Source organism: Equus quagga, chromosome 13 (assembly GCF_021613505.1).
Source record: "Equus quagga isolate Etosha38 chromosome 13, UCLA_HA_Equagga_1.0, whole genome shotgun sequence".
Lineage (NCBI taxonomy): Eukaryota > Metazoa > Chordata > Mammalia > Perissodactyla > Equidae > Equus > Equus quagga.
This window is the reverse complement of record NC_060279.1, coordinates 54,310,241-54,334,350: the sequence shown is the minus strand read 5'-3', so window position 1 is coordinate 54,334,350 and position 24,110 is coordinate 54,310,241. Positions and strand designations below refer to the sequence as shown.

Below are 24,110 nucleotides of genomic sequence, written 5' to 3'. Positions count from 1 at the left end.
TTAAACACCATTTTTGTAAAGGGCTTGTCTTTGCCAACCTCGTTTATTTCTCCAGTCGAGAGATTTGAAATATTATCCCCAGTTTCCTCTCTATGCCACGTGACTCCCCCCCGACCTCTGTGAAATAGAGGTTTTGGAGGCTGTTTTGTTTGTTGTGACAGCAGCAGAGAGTTTCTATCAATAGAACCTCACCTTTGATCTCCAATACAAAAACAGATGCTCCGGCTAAAGTCACTTCTCAGTCTCTTGGGTCTGTGGCACGTCCATAAGATGCTGCAAGGGACACCGAAGAGCAGCTCGAACCCCATGTTTCAGTGACACAGAAACAATGTTCCACATGCTGGCCCCAGTGAGGGTGACGGCTGCAGACATTTTCCCGCAGGGCCAGGCGGCCGGCTCAGCCTCTACTTGGAGAGCTTGTTTCAAAGAAAGTCCGGGTGCTAAGTCGTCTTGGAAAATGAGGCAAATGGACTTTTGGTGGTGAAACAATGCATTTTATACAGAAATCGAAATATAATGATGTACATCTGAAATTTATATAATGGTATAAACCAATGTACCCTCAATAAATAAAAAGAAAAATATGAAGCAAATGAAAAAGCCACCTGATGTCAACGAAAAAAACCACCAAAATTGTCATTAAAGTTTTAATAAGTTGAATTTCGTAATCAATTAAATCTTCAATAAGTTGACAAAAGCTAGCAGTTTTCTTTCTTTTTTAAAAAAAAGCACTTCCTTCTAAAACCAGTGATCAGAAACCAAGGAAAGCGCGTTTGCTTGGGAGCATTTTTCTCCAGCTGTTTGCAAATAGCAGCTTCTCGGCCAAAGAATCCTCGGGGTAAAAACCTTTTTATATTCATTTTCTCGAGCCCCACGTCTGGCGGCCCTTTTGAGGAATTTGAAGGCAGAATGCTGCGAGCAAGATTGCCCCCTGCCGGCCGGAATGGTCACCGCACATAAGCTCCCCCGTGGCATCTGGTTGGCCGGGTGGCTTCGGGAGGGAAATATTTAACTCCACGTGCTCACCGGCTGGACTTTGTTGCACAGTGGAGGAGAGCGAATGTGTATGTGATCGCCCCGGGAGAGAATGAGCGCTGCCAACTTGCCCGCTCGAGGAGAGAATGTTCCCATTTCTGTTGCAACTCTCCTGGAGTCCTCTAAGCCTCTGGAACAACTTGTCCAGAACAAATAATGTTTCACAAACTCATCTTGTGAAACAGAAGCTCCAAAAAGATGTACTTTTATTGATTTATGAGTTATTAAATTTTAAAGATCAACCTAACCCATAACTTCTTCACAAATCACGTAGCTCTGGGGGCCATAGGAATAACTAGACCCCTCGTCACAGGAAGTGGGACATCGCCAGTGGCCAGTTTCTACCCAGCACTGTTTGCACCCAGTCCTGGGCTAGATGTCATGAGCCACGAGGTCCCCCCGGGTCCTTCGCCTCAAAGACTGCACAGTCTAGCAGTTAGCTTGCATCATGTTCTATTTTTTAAACACACCCAGTGAATATCTTTTTTAGATCCTTCTTGCCACTCTGGGTGGGTACAGCATCTGTGCAGATTACAGGTCATTTCTTTCCCGACATAGATTTTTCATGAGAATATTTGTAATTTAGAGCACACACTCTGAAGTCAGTGAGATCTGCGTTTGCATCCCAGCTCCGCTACCTACTAGCTGTGTGCCTTGGGTGAGTTGTTTAACCTCTCTGGGTCTCAGTCTTCTCATTTTTAAAATGTGGATAATAAATTCTGCCTCACATGGTAGCTGCGAGGATTAGATAAGATAATAATATGCGTCAACACATTGAGCAGAAAGTTTGGCCCATAGTAAAAATAAATAAGTGTTAGAAGTATTTCTGTATCCAGATGAAATGTATTAAACTGGCTTTGCTCCCTGACTTGTGGAGACAAGAGTATTTCTGAAAGTTTTGCCTTTTATTTTAAAGTGTTTGAGCACTTTAGCGCCACTTCAAAGTCTTTGCTTCTCCGGTTTTCCAGGTCTCGGGGAGGGACGTGGCTGCTGTCCCTGTGTAAGAGGTCACACCAGGTAAGTTTGTGAACGCTCACAGAGCTCCCGCGATGTCCTTGAATTTGACACTGGTGCCAGAATTGATACAATTTTGGTCTCCCTGAATAGCCAGTGCCTGAGGACTTTAATGTTTTGAAGGTGGAGAAGTGCCGTTTGAAAGCTGTTGGCAGTTGTCTGTCTCTGGAGGGTGAGGGGTCACGTTTGGCATAGTCTCTGCTTGGGGAAATCACCAGGATGGGCCTTCAGTCATGCACAGGACGGACAACTGTGTGGTCGCTTGTAACCAGGATATACCAACACCTCAGACCAGCATGTCCTGTGGAGCCAGGTGGATGGAGGGGGCATCTATAGCCCAAATATGTCCTCACAGAGTTAGAGGGCTTTGGGCCTTACATGTCGGTTTGGACTGCACTGTCTCTAGACGTGATGATTTGTTCTTAGGGGATGTGGGTGCCCAAGAATCACCCCCAGGAGATGGGGAGCAGAGGCTGGCCGAGGCAGGAAGGAGGAGGAGCATCTCGGCCTCACCTAGAGTGGGCTCCAGAAGAACCAGCGAGGGTCCTGGGGCCCTGAGCTGGGGAAGGGAGGGGCCTCTCTCAGAGGGGAAGGGGGTTCCTGGACGTTAGAAGCACAGATTGTCAGAGGCACTCCTGAGCCGACAGGTAGGCTGGCCTGTCGATCCAGAGGGAGGAGACACCAAGGAGGAGAGAGGGCCAGAGAAAGACTCCTTGAGTCTAAATCAGACTGTCCTGAGCAAGGCCTGGGAATCTGCTAAACCAGAACCACTGCCTGGGGACCACCGTTCCAGTTCTGTGGTTTGCAACCTTGGCTGCATGTTAGAATCATTGGGGGAGCTTTTCAAAAATATAGATGTCCAGTATATACCCAAAGGATTGAAAATAGATGTTAAACAAACACTTGTGTGTCTGAATGTTCATAGCAGCACTATTCACGTTAGCCAAAAGGTGGAAACAACTCATATGTCATTGACAGATGAAGAGATAAACAAATTATGGTATATCCATACAATGGAATATTATTCAGCCTTAAAAAGGAGTGAAGTCCTGATACATGCTACGACATGGATGAACTTTGAAAATATTACGCTATGTGAAAGAAGGTAGGCACACAAGGTCCCATTGTCTATGACTCCTTTTGTATGAAATATCCAGAATAGTTAAATCCACACAGACAGAAAGCTGAGTTGTGGGTGCCAGGGGCTGGGGTAAGTGGGGATGGGGAGTGACTGTTTAATGCATGTAGGGTTTTATTTAGGGTGATAAAGATGTTTTGGAACCGAATAGTGGTGGTGGTTGCACGACACTGTGAATGTATTAAATGCTACTTTAAAATGGTTAATTTTATGTTATGTGAATTTCATGTCAATAAAAAAATTATAATTATAATGATACTTAAAGAGTATATAAATGCCTAGGCCCCACGGCAGACCAACTAGACCTGAGCCTCTGGGGGTGGGACCAGACGCGGATGTGTTTCGAAGCTCCCAGGCGATCCCAGGCTGCAGCCCAGGCTGAGAACCACATTCGCAGGGGATTTGCCACCAATTTCTCAGACTGGTAGCACTTGGCTCACACCCGGTCTCTCTCTAGGTCTCAATCAGGTGTCCCTTCCTGCAGAAAGTCGTCTTCCAGGGTGCTCCCTCCTCCCGCCCCTGACCAGCAAGATGACAAGCTCTTTCCCCTGATGCTGCATGACACCCAGGACACATTTCTTCCAGAGCACTTTCTGGACTCGGTTGCTAGACTTCGAGCTTTCTGGGGGCAGGCACCAGGCTTTCCTTCTAGCTCAGTTTCCCCAGGGCCCAGCACAGGGTCTGGTACAGACAGGAGCCTAAGAGCTGTTGAGTGAATGAAGGAATGAGTGAGTGAACGAATGAACACTGAGTGGGTGAGTGAGGGAATGGGAGCCTGCTCACCTGTCGCTTGTGTTTCTTCCATGCACTTAGCTTGCCCAGAGCATTCGTGACAGGACCTCTGAGGGGTTCCTTTGGGAGCAGGACTTCCATCTCTCCTACAGGTTTATTCCGGCAACACTGAGTAGCTTCGATGCTGGAGGCTGGAAGATGTTTCGAACTTCTTGATTGTCAGCCTTCTCCGCCACGACATCCCGCACACTGGACTCACCTGGGGAACTTTAACCAGTGATTGAAGCTGATGCCTGAGTCCCACACCCAGCATCTGATTCAGCTGCCCTGGGTGGGACCAGGGCGTGGAGGTTTTTAAAGCCCCCAGATGCTTCTAATGTGCAGCCGAGGTCACAAACCACTGCACAAATGCTTGGTTGCAGCATTCCTGAGTAATTTTATTTCTAAAACTCACAAACCACTCAGACACTGACCATACTATTTCCTTACATGGAAACAGAAGGATGTTTAGCAATACCGTGATAGACCCCTTGACTTTGCTCTAGAATTTGAGGCCATCTCCTTGAGCGTTAGTGGCTCCAGGATCAGAGTGCCTCCGGGGGAGATGACTCGCCCCCATCCACTGACTGACCCAGGCCGTCCTGCGGGTGAGGGAGGAGGCTGGGCAGCAGCTACTGAAGCAGCAGCTTGTTCTGTCACGTAGCTTAACGCTGCTGAGGGGAGAAATCTTGAGGGACTTGAAAAAGCTGGAGGATTATCTTTCTTTCCTAGCCTGTAAGTAAACAGCGAGAACAAGGTGAAGGCAGCCTCATAACCTGACGTTCGAAGCGTTTCATGTTCGCTCAGGTGGCATAGTCTATTAAGATGCGACAAAAGCACATTTCATATTTACAGCAAAAACATTTTTAACTCCATATGCTTGTTTTGTTAAGATGATTACACCTTGCTGTTGAAGAAACAAAATGCCTAAACTCCTTGTTTTAATTAAATAAGCTTAAATATTTGTTTTGGGTGATAATTTGCTGGTAGTGTTTGTTTCTCTTAATACAATGCGACAACAAATAATTCACTTAAATATTCATGACTCATTCTCAAGTTAGATATGATCCTGTCCAATGACTTCACAAATACTAGTTTCCCTTAGTTCAGATTTTTTCTATTATTATGGTAAAGTACACAACCAAATTGGCCATTTAAACCATTTTAAAGTGTCCAGTTCAGTGGTGTTCAATAGATTCACAATGTTGTGCAACCATCTAGTCCCAGAACTTTGTCATCAGCCGCAAATCCATTAAGCATTCTCCATTCTCCCTCTCCACATATTGCAGGATTCCATTTATATGAAATGTCCGGAACAGAACAATCCAGAGAGACGGAAAGCAGATTAGTGGTTGCCAGGGGCTGAGGGTGGGGTGTTGGGGAGAAATGGGGAGCTCCCAACGGAAAACCATGCTCCCCAGCCCCGCTTCCTGGGTAAACTGGGTTGATGGCTGCGTTTTGTTTCTCTTTCTCATCCAGGAAAGCGCGTTGTAAGAGCAGGCATTTTCCTCTGAGTGCAGCTCTAGCTCTGTTCATTTTGATATGTAGTGTTTTCATCAGTATTATTTCCCACATAGTTTACAAATTTATTTTTTGTCCCACGGTAGTTTGATAGCACGTCTGGACATTCTCAAAGGGTCGACGTTTCGCTTCTACTTGATAGTTTATTTCTAGGTTTATTGTGTTCTGACCAGAGAATGTGACTTGTACTATTTCTAACTTGTTATGTATAATGGGTTTTCCTTTGGCTTCATTTTTTGTTTTTTTTGAAAGATTGGCACCTGACCTAACGACAGTTGCCAATCTTCTTTTTTTTTTGTTTTTCCCGAATCCCCCCAGTACATAGTTGCATATTTTTTCGTTGTGGATCCTTCTAATTGTGGCACGTGGGATGCCACCTCAGCCTGACCTAACAAGCTGTGCAAGGTCCGCACCCAGGATCTGAACCAGGGAAACCCTGGGCCACCAAAGGGGAGCATGTGAACTTAACCACTCGGCCACGGGGCCAGCCCCTGGGTTCATTTTTATAACTTCTTCTATTCGTGCTTGAAAAGAAGTCTACCCTTTTCAAAAGAGAGTTTAGAATATTGAGTTTATTGTTAATTATATTATTCTTTCAGTTTATTAATAAATATATTATTAATATATAATCTTTACATATTAAAATACTCTAATTATTTAAATAATTATAATATTAATTATATTATTGTTATCTTTAACATTCTTACTTTTTCCCCCCTACCTAGCCCCACAAAGACTGAAATCAGCGAGGAGAATCTGCCAGCACTGTTTTACTCCTGTTGGTTTCCCTTAGTTATTGCTGCAGTTTGTCTTTTTTTCTTTTTGAGGAAGATTAGCCCTGAGCTAACTACTGCCAATCCTCCTCTTTTTGCTGAGGAAGACTGGCCCTGAGCTAACATCCATGCCCATCTTCCTTTACTTTACATGTGGGGCACCTACCACAGCATGGCTTTTGCCAAGCGGTGCCGCGTCTGCACCCAGGATCCAAACTGGCAAACCTCAGGCTGCCGAAGCAGAGCACGTGAACTTAACCGCTGCACCACGGGCCGGCCCCTGCAGTTTGTCTTTATATATGTAACAGGATGCTAGAATGAGACTCTCATTTCAGCTTCAGCAGAGGCACCAAAGTCGGGTGAGATCAAGGCAACATAAGCCAAGAACCCCACATCCTAAAGTGAGGGGCAAGATTGCCTACGCAGGACAGGCTAAGAGGCTGTAAAAATGTACGGTGTAGAAATTACACTTTAATTAATCTTACAATTAGGAATAGATGAGGTAAAGTATTAAAATAATTTATAGTACATTTATATTATTTTTTTTTTAAAGATTGGCACCTGAGCTAACATCTGTTACCAGTCTTCTTTTCTTCTTCTTCTTCTTCCCAAAGCCCCCCGGTACATAGTTGTATATTTTAGTTGTGGGTTCTTCTGGTTGTGGCATAGGGGACGCCACCTCAGCATGGCCTGATGAGCGGTGCCATGTCCGCGCCCAGGATCCAAACCGGCGAAACCCTGGGCCGCCGAAGCAGAGTGCGCAAACTTAACCACTCGGTCATGGGGATGGGCCCTGTATATGATATAACTTTATGCTATTGTTAGGATACTAACATATTTAAAATATTTTGATGAATAATGATATGGAAAAGATCATAACATGTTATTAATTCTAACTTTATGAAATAAACACATATACAGAAAAAAGATGGGAAAGAAACACCCTGAGATTCTAGGTACTTTTTCTTTTCTTGACATTTGCCTGAATTTTAGAAATTTTTTACAATGGATATATATTAGTTTCTTTTTTAATCCTTATTTTATTATTGGGAAAAAACAGTTGGTTTTTTTTTAAAGGATAATTCAAATGCCCAAGTAATCACCTTCTATGCTATTGCTCTCCAGCTTAAGACCAACACATGACTGAAAAGCACTTGATTTGGGGGTCCATCTTCCTGTCACTCAAGGCCCCAGAGGAGGGCGGGGCCATGGCCCGGCTTCACTAGCTGGCAGTTTTCAGAGCAGGTTCTGTGGCTTGTTTTCCCAGGAAACGGCCGGAACATCCCAAGAGGATGTGGAAAGTTTGCCTACTTTCTCATGTATTTATCTGGGCCTGATGCTGGGACTAATGCACTAGCTCTAGCTTTATGTTTAATCATGGCTCAGAAATCCAGTTACCATGGATACAGAGGGCCAAGATGATGTCACTGTTGCCATTTGTCTCATGAGCTGGTTTAAACTAACCTTTAAAACTTATGCTTAATTATCGTTACTGCTAAAATAGGCCCCGAGGGGACGTGCCTTAATCAATTCATATTTTGACGATCGTTTCCTACTGTCCTTATCAGGAAAACTGATTTCCTGGGTCTGCTACTGAATCCACACTGGGCCTCTCGGACTTGCACATTTTCCCAATCCACGTAAGACAAAAATCCTTATTTGCATCCTGCCTTCTCCCTGGAGGGACGGAGTGAGAGGAGGTGCAGGAAGAGGTGGCCTAGTTCCTTCTCTTGGTCCTTCCACTCTCCCCTTCAGTGGATCACCGTCTGGAGCAAAAGAGGGGGAGAGACGGAGACTGTGATGATTCACGGCACGCCCCACTTCTTTCTGTTTCTCTCCTTAACACAGCAATATCTTTTTAAATAAATGCTCTGGAAAGTAAATTCTATAATGAAATTACATCTGGTTTAATTTTTTAAAAAGTAAATCCTCACAAATCACGCAAAGTGTCAGCCATGCGCCACGCTGCATGCCCACAGGCACAGCTGCGAAGCCTGCAGCCCACAGCTTCAGCTGGACACACATCTTTGTTATTCCTTCTTGAACAAATGTCCTAGAAATTGAGGAACCAGCAGTGAACAAAAGAGACAAGGAAACAGCCTCATGGAGCTTTGAATGGGAAGGCCACAAGGAAACGAATACTCTCAGAAGTACCTCTACCATCCCCTGGTGTCAGGTGCCATGGGGGAGGACACGGGGTGCTATGAGAGCCTACTTCTGATCTACAGGGTGGAGTTGGGGACGGGAGGTTCAGGCAAAGTTTCCCTGAGGAAGTGACATTTGAACTAAGACCTGAACATTGGCCCTCCAGATTTTCCATAGACAGATGATTTGGGACAGTATTCATGTTAGAGAAAATGACAATTGCTCATGTCAGAGAAGAGGAGGTGATGAACAGTGCTCCTCCAAACACTCCTTTATCACCAATACTGGACATGATGAATGAGGTAGTCAATGGGAGCAAGTGCAAAGGCCCTGAGGTCAGTCTGCTAGTGGGGCATGCAGATAAAAGATCTAAGCACAGATTATTATCATTGTAAACCAGTGGTTCTCAAACTTCTTGGCCTCAAAACCCTTTTACTCTATCAAAATTACTGGGGACTCCGAAGAGCTTTTGTTTATGTAGAGTCTACCTATCAAAATTAAACTACTATTAGAAATTAAAACAGAAGATTTAAAACTATTATTTAAATGTTAATTCTTCAAAAAATAATAAACCAATTACATGTTGACATAACACATTTTTGTGAAAAATAACTATATTTTCCAGAACAAACACATTTGGGAGAAGAGTGGCATTATTGTACATTTTTGTAAATCTCTTTAAATATCTGGCTTAATAGAAGACAGCTGAATTCTCATATCTGCTTGTGTTCAAGCTGTTGCAATGTTATTTTTGTTGAAGTAGATGAAGAAAATTTGACCTCCCACAGATAAGCAGTTGGAAAAAGTAGGATATTGTAATGGCCTTTTTAGATAATTGTAGGCATCCTTCTTTGATACTATACCAAAACTTAACAATTGATAGTTTTCCCTTAAAGGTTAGTTGCAGTGTGGAATCTGAAACTGTAACGATGAATTTTCTGTACTTTGTTATATTTCAATACATTTAAACATAAATGGATTGCTTTTTGCATGGATCTTTCACCCATCCATGATTTTGTAACACCATGTTTTGGTCGTTTGGAAAATATTCTTTTTTTGCTTTTAGCAGAGTTTCCAAGTGTTTTCGTTATATAAGATTTAAAAATCATGTTCGTTAATATCACCACCAATGTCGTCAGAAAAGTATTCAAGTGTTGGGAAGCTGTCAAGCTCACAGTGCTCGATACAAGTTTTCCAATTGCTAATTTTCACTCGAAAGCTCAAATTTTATGATTGCCAACAAATATTTCAGCAGTTTTCCTTGAAGGGACAGGCTCCCTTCTTTTATTTTCAAGAAAATGTCTGCCAAACACTCAAGTCTGAATTACCACAGTCAGCAAGTTATTCTTCCAAGTAAAAATGATGCTCCATAATACACACAGGGGCTAGTTTGGCTGGTAACTCAACCATGAAGTGCTTTTCCTTGCGATAACCATGGTCCTCAGGTTTGCAGGAGAAATGTTGCATGCTGACTTCCTATTTCATCAGGCAGAATATTTTAAAAAGCATGTACTCAAAGGCCAAGATTTAATATAATTGATAATTGTAATGGCTTCATCAAAGACATTATTAAATGAAAAAGAAATCTTTTTTTCCCCTAGGAGTGTGTGATGGTGAAGAACCAGGCCAAGTTCGTTTTTAGGTCCCTTTTGCTGTGTTACTTTCAAAACATATCTCAAATCCCACCACTTCTCACTAAACCCCCTCCCTCCTTGCTCTGAGCCCTGCCATCTCCCTAGGGTTGCCGCAGCAGCTCCTAACTGGGACCCCGCTGCCAGCCGGCAGCCCACAGCCTCCGCTCCGCACAGCAGCCTCCTGTCCTGACGCCCATCCAGAGGGAAGGCGCACCCCGCATCCCGCAACGGCCACGTGCGTTCTTCCTGGCACTTGTGGTGGACACTGTATCTCGCCCCTCGTGGTTTTCTTTTTTGTCTTCACTGCCAGAAGGTGCGCTCAGCAGGCAGGGACTTGGCTTGGTCGGTGCATCTAGAGCTGCGTCCAGCACAGAGCAGGTGCTCAAGAAGCATTTGGCGGATGAACGAAAAAATGCATGCTCAGAGACGCCAGAGCCCAACCCTCCCTGACGACGCCCCCAGACCCTCGCCCTCCTTGCCCCTCCTCTCCCTCCCCGCCTTGTGCTTGAGCACCAGGCCCTGTGCTTGACCCTAGAACATAAGGGCAAATGAGACACAGTCTCTCCCTCGGGAATCTCACGTTTCCATGCAGAGGACACACATGTCCACAGATGATTCTCACGTCCCTGAGCGGATAAGAGCCCAGGACTCAAAGTAACAGAGACCTGGGTCAGGGTCTTGGTCTTAAGCTTCCTGAGCCTCAGTTTCCTCATCTGTAAAATGGCAACAACAATAGTACCTAATGCTTAGGTTTGTTGTGAGAATTAAATGAGCTAATAATATAACAATGTCTCACATATTATTAATAGTAGATGTTTTAAGTGGTGAAGGTGGAATTTGAGTCTTAAGGCCTATGTATTAAAAAAATACAGAATTCACCAGAATCGGGGACAGGGGTCGGAGTATGTGGGGGGAACTTCCAGGAGGAGGGCAAGTGGGACAGTGCCTGGGGCAGAGCTGACGTGGTGAGAGGTGGTGAGGTGGGTGTCCCAGGTGGGGGGTCATGGGATGATGCTGGAGGGGCATGCAGGAGCCTGAGGGCAGAGGAGTTTGCGACCCCTGCTGCAGCGCTGGGCTCCTTGCCTTGGGCGGGGAGGGGAGGCCTCGACAAAGCTGCCTGATGCAGGACGGCTGGCGCCCGAGGAGGGGGGATTGGAGGAGGCAGGGAGCCCAGTGAGGGGGCAGGACCCACAGGATGCGGTGGCAGGGGTGGGGGCAGAGGTGAGAGGGGCAGAGAGGAGGCTGCGAGGAGGAAAGCCTGCACTGGGGAGGACCTCAAGTGCTGGGCTGAGGGCTCGGGCCACAATTACCACACACTGCTTACTTCTTCCCCATCCGCCAACTGCCAGTTGGGTTTTCTGAGTTGACAATTTCCTGTCCTTCTGTCCGTCTCAGTGAGGTGACAGGGATGAATCCACGGTGTCTGTTTCTGCAGTGAGGAGAATATCTTAACAGCCAGTCTCACAGATGGGTCGCCTGAGTCTTAAATTGTTTTATTTTATACTGAGGGACACTTGGGGTCCTTCCTTAGTTAGTTAGCTGGTGGTTTAGACACATCACATGTTGTTCCCAAAAAGAGCTTCTCATTCTAACTCTTATTCAGTAAGTGCTTGCTGGCCAATGTTAAAGATATGATGAATTTTTTGAAGTACAATAATTTTTGTTGATAACTACTTATAAGAGAATTTTTTAAAAATCACTTCTGCTCCTTTGAGCTCCACAGTTGGGCCGGAAGGACTGGCGCCTGCATTCGGTAAACGTTCCTTACTGCATAAGAGTAACGCGCTTATTCAAGAGAAAGTACACAATTAAATGAAGCCCAGAGCCACCGATTCCCACCTCCTCACCACCCTTACGTTCGTAATCTACTCCTCAGGGGTGTGGACGTGGTCTGCCAGGCATTTCCCGCACCTCTCTTTTTATAACAGACTTAAAAAACCCAAAACAAGAAGTGAGCTGGCAGTCTACAGCGTGTTTTGTAGCTTGCTTTTCTCCCTCGACAACAGACAGTCAAGGCCTTTTGGAGGCCCAGGCGCTGAGCTGCCTCCTTCTGTGCACTGGCTGGAGAGTCCTGTCCATCAGCATTTGTTCTTAAAGGCATCGGCAGCCTTGAGCACGGCCATCCTTAACAGGAAAAGCAGATCTTGAAGCAGATCTCAATGCAATGTGCAAGGACTCTTTGGGGAAAAAAGGCAGTTTTGTCCTTTGGAAAGTGCCAGCCTGTGGTTGGACGCCATGTGCCTCGCACTCATGCAAACTCCAAACCTCCCGCAGGAGAGGGTCTGGGGTGGAGCTGGGCAATGGCTGGCCCCAGAGAGCAGGGGAAGGCGGAGGCGAGATGCGCGGGTTTGCTGCTAGATCAGATTCTTGCTGTCAGGCATCCCAGTGCCCCAACACGGTGTGTGTAGGTCTCATTTTCCGTTTCCTTCAGGGCTTTGGTTATTGACATTGAGAACTATCATGACAAGTTGATTTATTTTATGTCCAGGAAAACTAATTGTAAAGTTCACTGAGCAAGTCAAGCAATGAGGTTTCTTTACTGTGGTGCATTAATTCTACGGAACACACAGAAAATCCTTTATGTTTGCACATGGAGACCTGTACAAAAACATTTTCAGCGGGGTTATTTGTTAATATTTACAAAATTGGAAACAATTCAGATGTCCATGAGCAGAGGAAAGAATAAAGAAATTGAGGCATATTTATAGGATAGAATACTTGACGGCAATTAATACGAATGGACTAAACCTTAAAACAATGGCGGTGAAAGAGCAAGCAGCAGAATGCCAGATAAGGAGTGAGACTGTTTAAAAACACACAAGATGCTGCGTGTTGTTTATGGACGTTTGTAATCTGTGCTCCAAGTGGAAAGAACGCCAGAGGTCCTGGTAGCGAAGACCTGGGTGGAGGGGGAGAGACTGCCTGGCTGGGCCACATAGGGACTTCACGTGCACCGGTGAGCTTAATTTCTTTTTTTTTTTTTTGCCTATTGTGGTAAAAAATGTCTAACAAAATACACCATCTGAACCATTTCTAAGTGGACAGTTCAGGTGTATTGAGTGTATTCACACTGGTGTGCAACAGATCTCCAGAACTTTTTCACCTTACAAATCTGAAACTCTGTCCCCATTAAACAGTAACTCTCCGTACCCCCACCCGCCCAGCTCCTGGCAACCCGTAGGCTTTCTGCCTCTATGATTGTGATTACTCAAGCTACTTCTGGTGGAATCACACAGGAATTATCTTTTTGTGACTGGCTTATTTCACGTAACACAATGTATGCAAGGTTTATCCATGTTGTAATGTGTGACACGATTTCCTCCCCTTTGAAGGCTGAAAAATTTTCCATTGTATGTATATATACCACATTTTCTTTATCCATTAATCCATCGATGGACATTTGGGTTGCTTCTACCTCTTGGCTATTGTAAATAGTGCTATGAATATGGATGTGCATGGCTCTCTTCAAGACCTTGCTTTCAGATCTTTCGGATATATACCCAGAAATAGGATTGCTGGGTCACATGGTGGTTCTATTTTTAATTTTTTGAGGCACATCCATACTGTTATCTATAGCAGCTGCATCGTTTTACATTCCCACCAATAGTGCACAAAGGTTCCAATTTTTCCATATCCTTGCCAACACTTGTTATTTTCTGGGGTTTTTTGATAGTGGCCAACCTAATGGTGCAAGGTAGTATCTCCTTGTGGTTTTGATTTGCATTTCCCTAATGATTAGTGATGTTGAACATCTTTTAATATGCTTTTTGGCCATTTGTATATCATCTTTGGAGAAATGTCTGTGCAGTTCTTTGCCCATTTTTTAATTGGGTTACTTGATTCTTTATTGTTGAGTTGTAGGAGTTCTTCATATATTCTGGATATTAATCCCTTATCAGATATCTGATTTGCTAACATTTCTCCCAATTCTGTAGGTTGCCTTTTCACTCTGTGTGTTCATTTCTAAAAAGAAACAAATATGAAAAAAAAAGAAATACGAAAAAGATTAACTTTTGCTCATGAGTGCTTGTTATATTATCCTTTGTGTTTTCATTTTATTATTTATTTATTTATTGAGGAAGATTAGCCCTGAGCTAACATCCGCCACCAATCCTCCTTTTTTCTCTTTCTTTTCTTTCTTTCTTTTTTTTTTTTTGCTGAGGAAGATTGGCCCTGAGCTAACATCTGTGCCCATCTTTCTCTACTTTATATGTGGGATGCCTGCCACAGCATGGCTTGATAAGTGGTGCATAGGGTTGCACCTGGGATCCGAACCGGCAAACCCCGGGCCACAGAAGTGGAGCATGCGAACTTAACTGCTGTGCCACCAGGCCAGCCCTGTGTTTCCATTTTAAATATTTTTTACATTTAAAAAAGGTGTTGAGAAGCCTTGAGGGTCAGACAGGTTTGGATTAAAGTCTTGGCTCAAGTTACTTATCTCCTGAGTCTGTTTCCTCATTTATAAAATGGATAATAGAATCCATTCAGCAGGAACATTGTAAGAAAATAATATATGTAAACCCCAGCAGACTGCTCTGCTGTCCAATAAATGGTGATTATGATTTCACTGATGCTTGAGGCAGATGAAGGAAGTCTTCTCAAGCCACTTCCTACCCTCCTGTAAGATTGAGGCATCCATTCCACCTTACCCTTCTTTTCCTCTCTCCTCCTATTCCTGTTTCTGACCTCTGCCCCTATCTTCTTCTCTTCCTGTTCCCCTTTACCTCAAAGCTCTGCACACAGGCCCACCATAATGAGCCAAGCTGGTGTAAGATAATAGGGAGTGGTGGGGCCTGTGGCAGTCTGAGAACTCAGCTGGTATGGAAGGGGCAGCCACCCCTGAGCCAAACAGCTGTGCTGGAATGTGGGCCTAATATTGCCAGATCTTCTGGGTTGTATTTTGTGGAGTTTTTTTGAGAGGGAAGTCAGAAATCCATATTTTCATGGGAAATCTTTGGATTTTTTTTTTATCATTGGAAATGACTCCAATTTTACCTATCACTATGGGATCCAAACTGAATTCTCAAATGGGCCAAATCAGCAGAGTGCCAGGTGGTCACCTCTGAGTGTGAAGGGGGCATGTACATAGTGGTGGTGGAGGGGAGAGGATTAGGAACGGGAGCTCTGCTGGGTCTGTGTATATGTGTAACGTGTGTCTGTATCTGTGCACCTGCAAGTGTATGCAGGTGTGTATGCCTGCATGTGCATGTGCACACGTGTATGTGTGTGTATGTGTATTTCACTGCCACCTCCAGTCCTAAGCAATGAGAGAAGAGTTGGTCATCCTGGAACATTTGGTTTTCATCCTCCTGATTCTCAGTGGCTGATGAAGCATTGGTTGTATGGGACCTGGGCCACTAAACATTTGCCATATGGGGTCACTGCTCTGCTCTGGGAGACCCAAAGCTGCATCAGAGACCCTAACCTGGTCGGGGAGGTCTCCAGGTCCAACACTCAGAGTAAGTCCGTCTGCCCTACAAATCTTTAAAGCCTGTGTGCACACAAACTCATGTCTGCCTTGGACTTTTCTGTCCTTCTGGGTAGTAGGCAAGATTTTCTTTCCCACACACACTGCAAGCTGGGGGTCACTGATGGAATCTGGCCATGATTGCCCCATTTAAATAGGGTCCCTGCTCTCCAGTCCCTCCAGATCCCATTGGTCCTAATTTATCTCCTCTACAAAGCTGACCAGCACCAGTGGTGTTTTATCATCACACCTGTTTTGTTGTTTTCTCATAGCAGTATTAAGAGGAACATGAAATAGTTTTTGTACACAAGTCTCTCTTAAAAATTAGGAAATGGAAGATCAATGGACAAATTTGCATATTTCATGAAAAATGTGAGGGCATATTTCTTCGTGGAAGTGAAGAAGATTCCTTTCTGTTTAACATGCAGAGCGTATCTGCATCAGAAGAATGCGATTTAAGATTTCACTACAAAAATAAACCATAGTAAGAACTATGACCACCATCTATAGAAGATGAGTGATGAAGAATTAATGAAAATAAATAAATACTGTAATTCAGAAAAAGAGTGGCTAGGACTCAAGCATGATTTACTTACTGGGATAAGTGAATATGAGAGTATGATGAATTTGAATAAGCAGCCAAAAATCTAAGTGAATAAAACAAAACAACAGAAACAATAAAAAGAAAGCCAAAAGTGAAATAGGAAGTACAACAATGACTACCTGGAAATTACATTTTTCTCTACTGGGAATCCATGGGTCCAGTTTCTAATGTGTGGTCTGTTGTAAAGCTCGGTCCCTTTCAGCTCTTTGAGCATCACCGCAGACTAGGTGGTCTGAAAGCCTTCTCAATGCAAAACAGTGCAGAGGACACACCCTTTGAGTTATCTTTGCTCTCAGTAACTTTAGGAGGAGATTCCAGGAAAAGTGAGCTGAGGCCAGAGCGGCCAACAGCTGGGAGAGGAAGGGCTGCCTCAGGGCAGGTGCTCTCAGCAGCACAGCTGTTAAAATACTTAACTAGTGGAGAGGGAGGGAACCAAGCCACAGTCCCGGGTAGTGGTGCCCTCTGGTGACCAAAGGCAGAAGGAAACTCTCAGGAAGAAATGTATCCAATTTAGACCCAAAGGATACCCATAGATTAAGAACAAGATACTAACTCACAACCATTAGAAAGGCACATGGGAAGGCAAGCCGCTGTGTGTAAGAGTTAGTGGATAAAACAAAAAACATATTTAGAGTTCCTCTACCCTTCAAATAGCAGATCTTGGAACTGTCAGGTACCAAATATAGAACAGATATATATGAAATGGTTGAAGAAATAAAGGATGAAATGACAAAGATGAGGACCAATAAAATACAATCAGAAGCAAACAGGGAGACTTTAAAAAATGGATCTTCTAGAAATAAAAATATTTCTTTGTTGAATTAAAAAAACCAAACAAACCTCTAGAGGATGGTTGAACAGCAAATTAGAGAAAGATGAAGAGAGAATTAGTAAACTGAAAGTTATATACACAGTAATCACCCAGAATGCAGCACACAGTGACAAAAAGATAAAAATATGAAAGTGATAAGAAGAAATATAAAGGCTAGAATGAGGAAGTCTATTATATGTCTATTTGAAGTCCCAAAGCAAAGAATAGAGAGACTGAAGAAGAGGCAATATTTGAAAAGATAATGGCTGAGATAGTTCCAGAATCTATAAAAAAATATATAAATATACAAAGCCAGAAAGCACATCCTAAACAGAATAAATAAAAAGTACACCAAAAACAAAAAGGCCTTAAAAAGGGCAGAGAAGAGTAAACTAGAAAACAAGATACAAAGTAATAAACTATTACTAGTAATTAAAAAACTAGATTCAAAAAAGCAAACAAACAAAGATCAACAAAGATTATCCTGAAAACACAGATAAAATGGAACTCTGGAGAAGCTGATAAAGAATAGACGGAGGGATGAATAAACAATATTAGGAATGAAATAAGTAACTTTTTCAATGCATATTTTAAAAGATAGTGAGTACTACAGTTCTTATGCTAACACATTTGAAAACAAACTGAATGGAAAAGTTCCTAGAAAACGTAATTTACCAAAGCTGCCTCAAGCTGAATAGTCTGTATAGTCCTAGAAGCACTAAAAAAATTACGCAGCAGTCAGAAATCTCCCCATGAAGTAAATCCCAGGCCCGGACAGTTTTCAAACGAGTTCTGCAAACTTTCAGAGAACAGACCATTTCCATCTCCCCAACTAGGTCCAGGAGGGCAGTAAAACTAAGGATAGTACAAGAAAGGAAAAAACAGAGATGCCAAATATCCTACATAAAACATCGGTGAATAGCAGTGTACAAAAAGACAAAACATTAATCCTGGAAATTCAAAGTGGCTTACTTGGAGAAAGTCTGTAAGTTTCCTTAATCACATAAACAAATTAAAGAAGAAAAACCATAAGATTATCTTATTTGATGCCAAAAAATTATTTGACAAAATTCAATCCAAGATTTTGATTAAACAAAACAAAATCTAGAAATGAAAGGGGAGTTCCTTAACCTAATTAAGTAAATCTAATTAGCATCTGTGTCATGCATTATTCCGAATGGGGAAGTGTAAGAAGCCTTCCCTCTGACCAAGACAAGGATGCCCACTATTTCTGATTCTGTTCTTTGTACTGGAGGGCCTAGGCCTCAAGACAAGAAAAGGACATGAAAAGGCCTAACAACTGCAAAGGAAGAAACAAAACTGTCATTATTTGCAGGTAAATATGATTCTTTACACGGAAAACCCCAAAGAACCTAAAGATAAATTATTAGAAATAACAAGTGGTTTTGTAAGAAATGACTTAAAGCATAATAGAAGACATCATTTCATTGCAACCAAAACGTATAAGATACTTAGAAACAAATTATATCAAAAGATGTACAAGACCTTTATGCAGAAAATCATAAAATTTCATTGAAAAGTCTTAAAGGAGACCTAATTAAATTGAGAGATACGTTGTACTCATGAATAAGGAAACTCAATATTGTAAAAATGTTAATTTAGCCACAATTGACCTAGTGATGCAATGCAGTTCTAATCCAAATCTTAGGAAATTGTTTTATCATGTGTGTGTAAGTTGCCAAGTTGATTCTAAAGTATATGAAAGTACAATGAGCCAAGAATAGTCAAGACGTTCCTAAAGAAAAAGAATTAGGTGGGAGCATGTGACTCACTAGTTACTAAGACTTGTACAAAGCTGTAATACTTAAGATTATCTCGAATTGGCACAGACAGACAGAAAGACCAGGGTAACAGAAGAGAGATCTCAGAAACAGTCCCAGACACTTACAGAACTTTGATATATGTCTGAGGTCACATTGGAGACCTGTGAAGAAATGATGCTGGCACAACTGGGTATTCACGGGGGAAAAAGTAGATCCATGCACAAAAAAATTCCAGACAGATTCACAACTTACGTGTGAAGAACACTTTAAAGATTCGAGAAGATAATACAGTGGAATAGATTTCTGATGTTGAGCTAGGGAAAGCGTTCTTGAACAAGACACAAAGAGCCTTAACTGTATAATATTAATATATTTGACTTCATTAAAACTAAAATTAAGACCTCTGTTTATTCAAAAACACCATAAAGAAATCAAAATTGAAAACATAAGCCATAAACTGGTAGAAGATATTCACCACACATATAGTGAACAATATTCAGAATATATTAAGAATTCCTACATATCAATAAGAAAAAGGCAAGCAACCCTACAGAAAAAAAAAAAAAACAAACGGCAAAAGACACAAGCATTAACTCGTACAGTCAACAAACATGTGGGAAAATATCCTCCACCTTATTGGTAATTAGGGAAATGCAAATTAGCAATGAAATAGCATTTTATACCCATTGGATTGGCCAAAAATTAAGGCTGACAGTAGCAAGTGCTGGAGAGGACAAGGATCAGCAGAGACAAATGTAGGTCGCTGGCACAAGGGCAAATTGATACAACCGCCCTAGAAAACAATTTAGCATTATCTTGCAGAGTTAGGCATATCCTAATATATCCTCTGACCTAGAGATCCTACTCCCAGGTACACACGCCCGAGAGAAACTCTTGCCCATGTACTCAATACATAGTTTAGGCATACACCCCTATGGGTAAACTTATCAAAGAGCAAGAGAATGACAGAGAGGGTGGAACACGTAGGTAGGTGTGGGATAATGGTAATGTTCTAGCTCTTGTGTTGTGCGATAAGCTTGATATGAAGAAATAATTTTGGGGGGCTGGCCTGGTGGCGTAGTGGTTAAGCTCACACGTCCTACTTCGGTAGCCCAGGGTTCGCAGGTTCGGATCCTGGGTATGGACCTAGCACCGCTCGTCAAGTCGCATGAAAGAGAGGAAGATTGGCACAGATGTTAGCTCTATGACAATCGTCCTCAAGCAAAAAGAGGAAGATTGGCAACAGATGTTGGCTCAGAGCCAATCTTCCTCACACACTAAAAAAAATAATTTTTTAAATGTTCCTTTTAAAGTAAGTAACTTAAAATAGAAAGTTTTCATTAGGGAGCTTTATCTTGATAGACACGGCTACACGTGGTACAAATGTTCTAAAAGATTGCTGATAGGGTAATTTGACCTTCAGGGGGCAGTGGCCAACACAATGCATTTCATTTTGATAAAAATGGTAAAGCTCTTGCACACAAGTTCTTTCTTTAGGGATTAAGAATACGGTAAACATGGTATTCTGTTTTAAACACCTTTAGAAAAATTAAAACATTTTATGGATGATCTACTTCCTGAAAAACTTGCAAATCCAACACAGATATATGAAAATAAATTTCCAAATAATGGCATGAAACAAAGCATTTGGGTCATTTTCAAACAAGTACAACGACCTCTTTGGTAAATAAATTACCGATTTTTCTTTCTAAAATGAGTGCATTTTAATGCTTTCCAAGAAATTATTGAATTTTTTTGCTAAGTGAAGAAAATATCTAAATGGAAAAGAGGAGGCAGCATGAGCTATTGAGAAATTTCTTGTTCAAAAGACTCTGTAGGACGTTGCATCAATATCAAAGTCGTACCACGCAGAGGAGCGATAACTACGCCATATTTGAGCCAGCAGATATTTTGCCTAACAATTCAACAAACCAGTGATGAATTGGAAGCAAGGCTTGGAAATGCGTAGTACACAAACGGAGAAGTACTTGATGATTTTTTGTTCCGTTAATTTTGCAAGAGAAGAGATTTTGAAATGTAGTAAAGCTCTTATTGGCATGTTTAAAAACCATCTTCCAAAACGGAACACGAAGAAATATTTCCAGAGGGAAAAGCAATCAAGTGGACGAGAAATCCAACCGTCACTTCTCCCAGGACGAAACTCTCAACTTCCTGGGTTTGGGGACGGTGGGCAGGCCCACGAGCACCTGAGCGCAGCCATCAGTGAAGAAAATCTCTCCGTGATTTTGGAGACCACGTTCAATTTGAATATCCAGAACTCTCTGACAGGGCCTCCAGAACTTGCTGTGATTTCAAACGTCCTTTAATTGAGAGTTAGGATTTTCTAACTTAATGAAAATAAAGAGTGAAAATTGAAAGTGACAGGTCGAGAAACATACGTTTCATGCTGTCACAATCCTAGATATGGAGCCCTTGGTGAAAGACGGTAAATAAATTTCCACTCAAAGTATAAAACTATTATTTACTGTTATTATTAACCTGAAAGAATTAAATGATTATTTACAAAATTGTGATGAATCTTTAAAAAATTTACCTAAAGTTGATGGTCTGAGTTAAGTAGCCCAGAGAGGCTGAAAATTTGAGGCCCACCGTTCATGAGGTCTGCTGGGCCCCTGCAGGATTCTGAGCTTTTCTTATTGTGGGTTATGCTAGATCGTTCCTGTGAGGAGACAGTGTTTCTGGTGGCCTGCATGTAGCTTCTTTTCATGCAGGACTATAAGGAGGAATCTGGAGAGAGCTGGGGTCTTGTGCACTAACCTCAGCATCCCCACTCTTAACGAGCAGCCCCGTGGCCTTGCCCCAGTCATCATTTCTGCTTCTACCCCCTATAAAGGCAGCATGAGGTCCAGGCTGAGAAACGCACACTTGGAGATGGTTCACCACCCTGGAGTTGGAAGGATCTGTGTTGGAGTCCTGCCCCTGCCGCTTTCGAGGTGTGTGGCTTTAGGGAAGTGACTTTCCCACTCTGAGCCACCACATTTCCATCTGGATCTCTCAGGTAGTTCCTTCATCCTGGCAGTGTGATTGCAAATCGTGAATGAGAACAGGTATGTGAAAGCTCTTTGAGGCCTGTGACGTGGAACAAATTGAAGCATCAACTCCCATTTCTCCCACTGCCAAAAATCTTTCCCATTCCGTTCTCCCAGCAGAAGCCAAGCCCTGCTCAGTGTTGGAGGTGATGGAGGATGTGAGGCACGCAGGACGTCAGGGGAACTGAGAACAGAAGGAGATAGCAGCTCCCTCCTGAGTCAGGTCTCACTTTCCACCCAGCTGTCCTGCCCTCCATCAGCCATTCTCCTGTCCAATAAATATTTTTTATGCGCCTGAGCCCGCAGACTGCGAGCCCTCTGGTTCCATGGAGATACGTCTTACCATGACGTTGTGAACACTTTTCTCGAGTCCTGGCATTTGTGCTGAAAACAAAGCTGCTTGCAGTGCCTGGAGTGCAGGTCCCATCTGGCGTACGGTTTGGAAGAGCTGGTCTGGTAGCTTCGCTTGGACCTGCAAGTCGAGGGGCTAAAGAAAACTGGGCTTAGCCTCCAAGAAACCACACTGGGAGTATAAGAATGCTGACAGGGATTGGAAAAACCCAGCCCACCCTGGCTGTGGGCTTCTTCTGTCCAGTCTGACAAATTCGTGTAGACACAGGGCAGGTGCTGAGGGGTAGACGGACCACGGCCACAACGGGACAGGACTTTATGATCTAGTGAGAGGAATGTCTTCTCAGCCAGACAGGGGGAGAGCCAGGCTTCCAGAATAGCCCTGCCAAGTTTAGGGAACAGGCAAGCTTTTCATCCTGGCTCCTCCTAAGTCCCCATGTCCAGACGTTTGCTTGGCAACACCATGGTAACCATGATGCCACAATGGAATATTCTTCCCAAGGTGATAGAAGGAATCCCTCTGTTGAGCTCTGCTGTGTAAGGCCAGAGTGAGCTCATTTCTCCTTTGGCAGGAGCAGTTCACAGAAGAATTACGAGAACCGTCCTGACGACAAGAAACATCTGGTGTCATGAACAGAACGTGATGACTGAGAATGGCATGCATGGCTTCCTTAGGCTATTGTGCATTGTTTGAGGCAAGGGTGGGCCTGGTGGAATGGCGGATGGTGAAACACACATGGGCTTTGGATTCAGACACACCTGAGCTCGAATTCCAGCTCCGCAACTTGGCAGCTGTATGACCTTGGGCAGGCTTCTCAATGCCTGAGTGTCAGTCTCTGAATCTGTAAAATGGGCATAACGATAGTGTCTATCCCATAGGGTTACTGTGTGAATTATTGCTGAGGCTGTCACTATGTAAAAGTACAAGCTGTCATCACTTAAAAGAAATCCCAGCATTCGAGCCAGCAGAGTTTGGCAGGAGGGGCAAAACCAGGGTGGGCTTGCACTAAACCCCTGCTTTTTCTTTCAGCAGCATTTTATGGCTACAGAGTTAAGGCAAGGGTTGAATTCCACAAGTCAAAAAACAACCCTTTTCTGAGCCCCAACTCTCTGAGAAGTCCGGGGACCCTGGCTGGATTGAGGAGAAAACCGACCAGTGTGGGCTGCCTCCTCTCCTTGGGCCACATTACGAATCCTAACTGAATACCTGTGTCAGGCAGCTGGTCCATCTCTTTACTGCACAGAACCAAGCACTAGGGATGTGACAGGTCTGTTCCCATGTCTTGGAAACTTTGTCAGTCGAAAGGAAAGAGGCAGGGCCTCTGACACTGGGGGAAATGACCACTTTGGGGAGGAGAGGAAAAAGCCTGTGCATCTGGCTGTTCTGTTTCCACAGCTGCCCATGGTGTCTGCGGCGGCTCTCTCTGGGGATGGCCGAGATGAGAGGGATGCTCTTATTACTGCTCTGCGTCTCCCACTCTTCTGCCAGTGAGTGCCCTTCTTTCCTGTGTAATGACTTCAGCTGGTCACGTAACACGGCAGGGGGAAGCGTCCTGGAAACGTAAATGGTCGGGAGAGGGACCCAGGGGAAGATGACCCAGCGCTTTGCCTGGGCAGCATGTGTTTGTGGTGGGAACCAGGCAAAGGAGTGGAAAGTGGGGCAGGCATGGATGCAGGGAACTGTGGCTTCCGCAGCCTGATGTCAGGGTGAATTCTTAGGTGAGAGTGCCATTAGGAAAATAAGCCTTAGGCTAGGGAGAGGCCCACTGGACAGAGGGGTCGGAGTGAGGCCTGGCTCCCCACTCACAGCCCCTGCCCTGCTCTTCCTGGGGCACATCCCTCCCCCAGGCACTGTCAGGTGGGGGATGTCCTCCCGGCGCCTGGGTGGGGGCCTGTGACGCGTCTGCTCCACCTGGGAACCAGGCCCTGCCTGAGTTTCAGCATTGTGGTTCCAATGATGCCTTATCATTAGACCAAAAGAGTATATGGCTAAACTGCCCCCCAGTTGCAGG

General features: G+C 43.7%; 1 long non-coding RNA gene across 1 annotated transcript; it reads left to right on the top strand.

The window, feature by feature from the left end:
- Positions 1-1,476: 1,476 nt before the first annotated feature.
- Positions 1,477-8,257, top strand: LOC124251227 (uncharacterized). The gene is made up of 3 exons (XR_006891714.1): positions 1,477-1,693; positions 2,004-2,052; positions 7,821-8,257. It is a non-coding gene; the product is annotated as an uncharacterized LOC124251227 (long non-coding RNA).
- Positions 8,258-24,110: the final 15,853 nt, after the last annotated feature.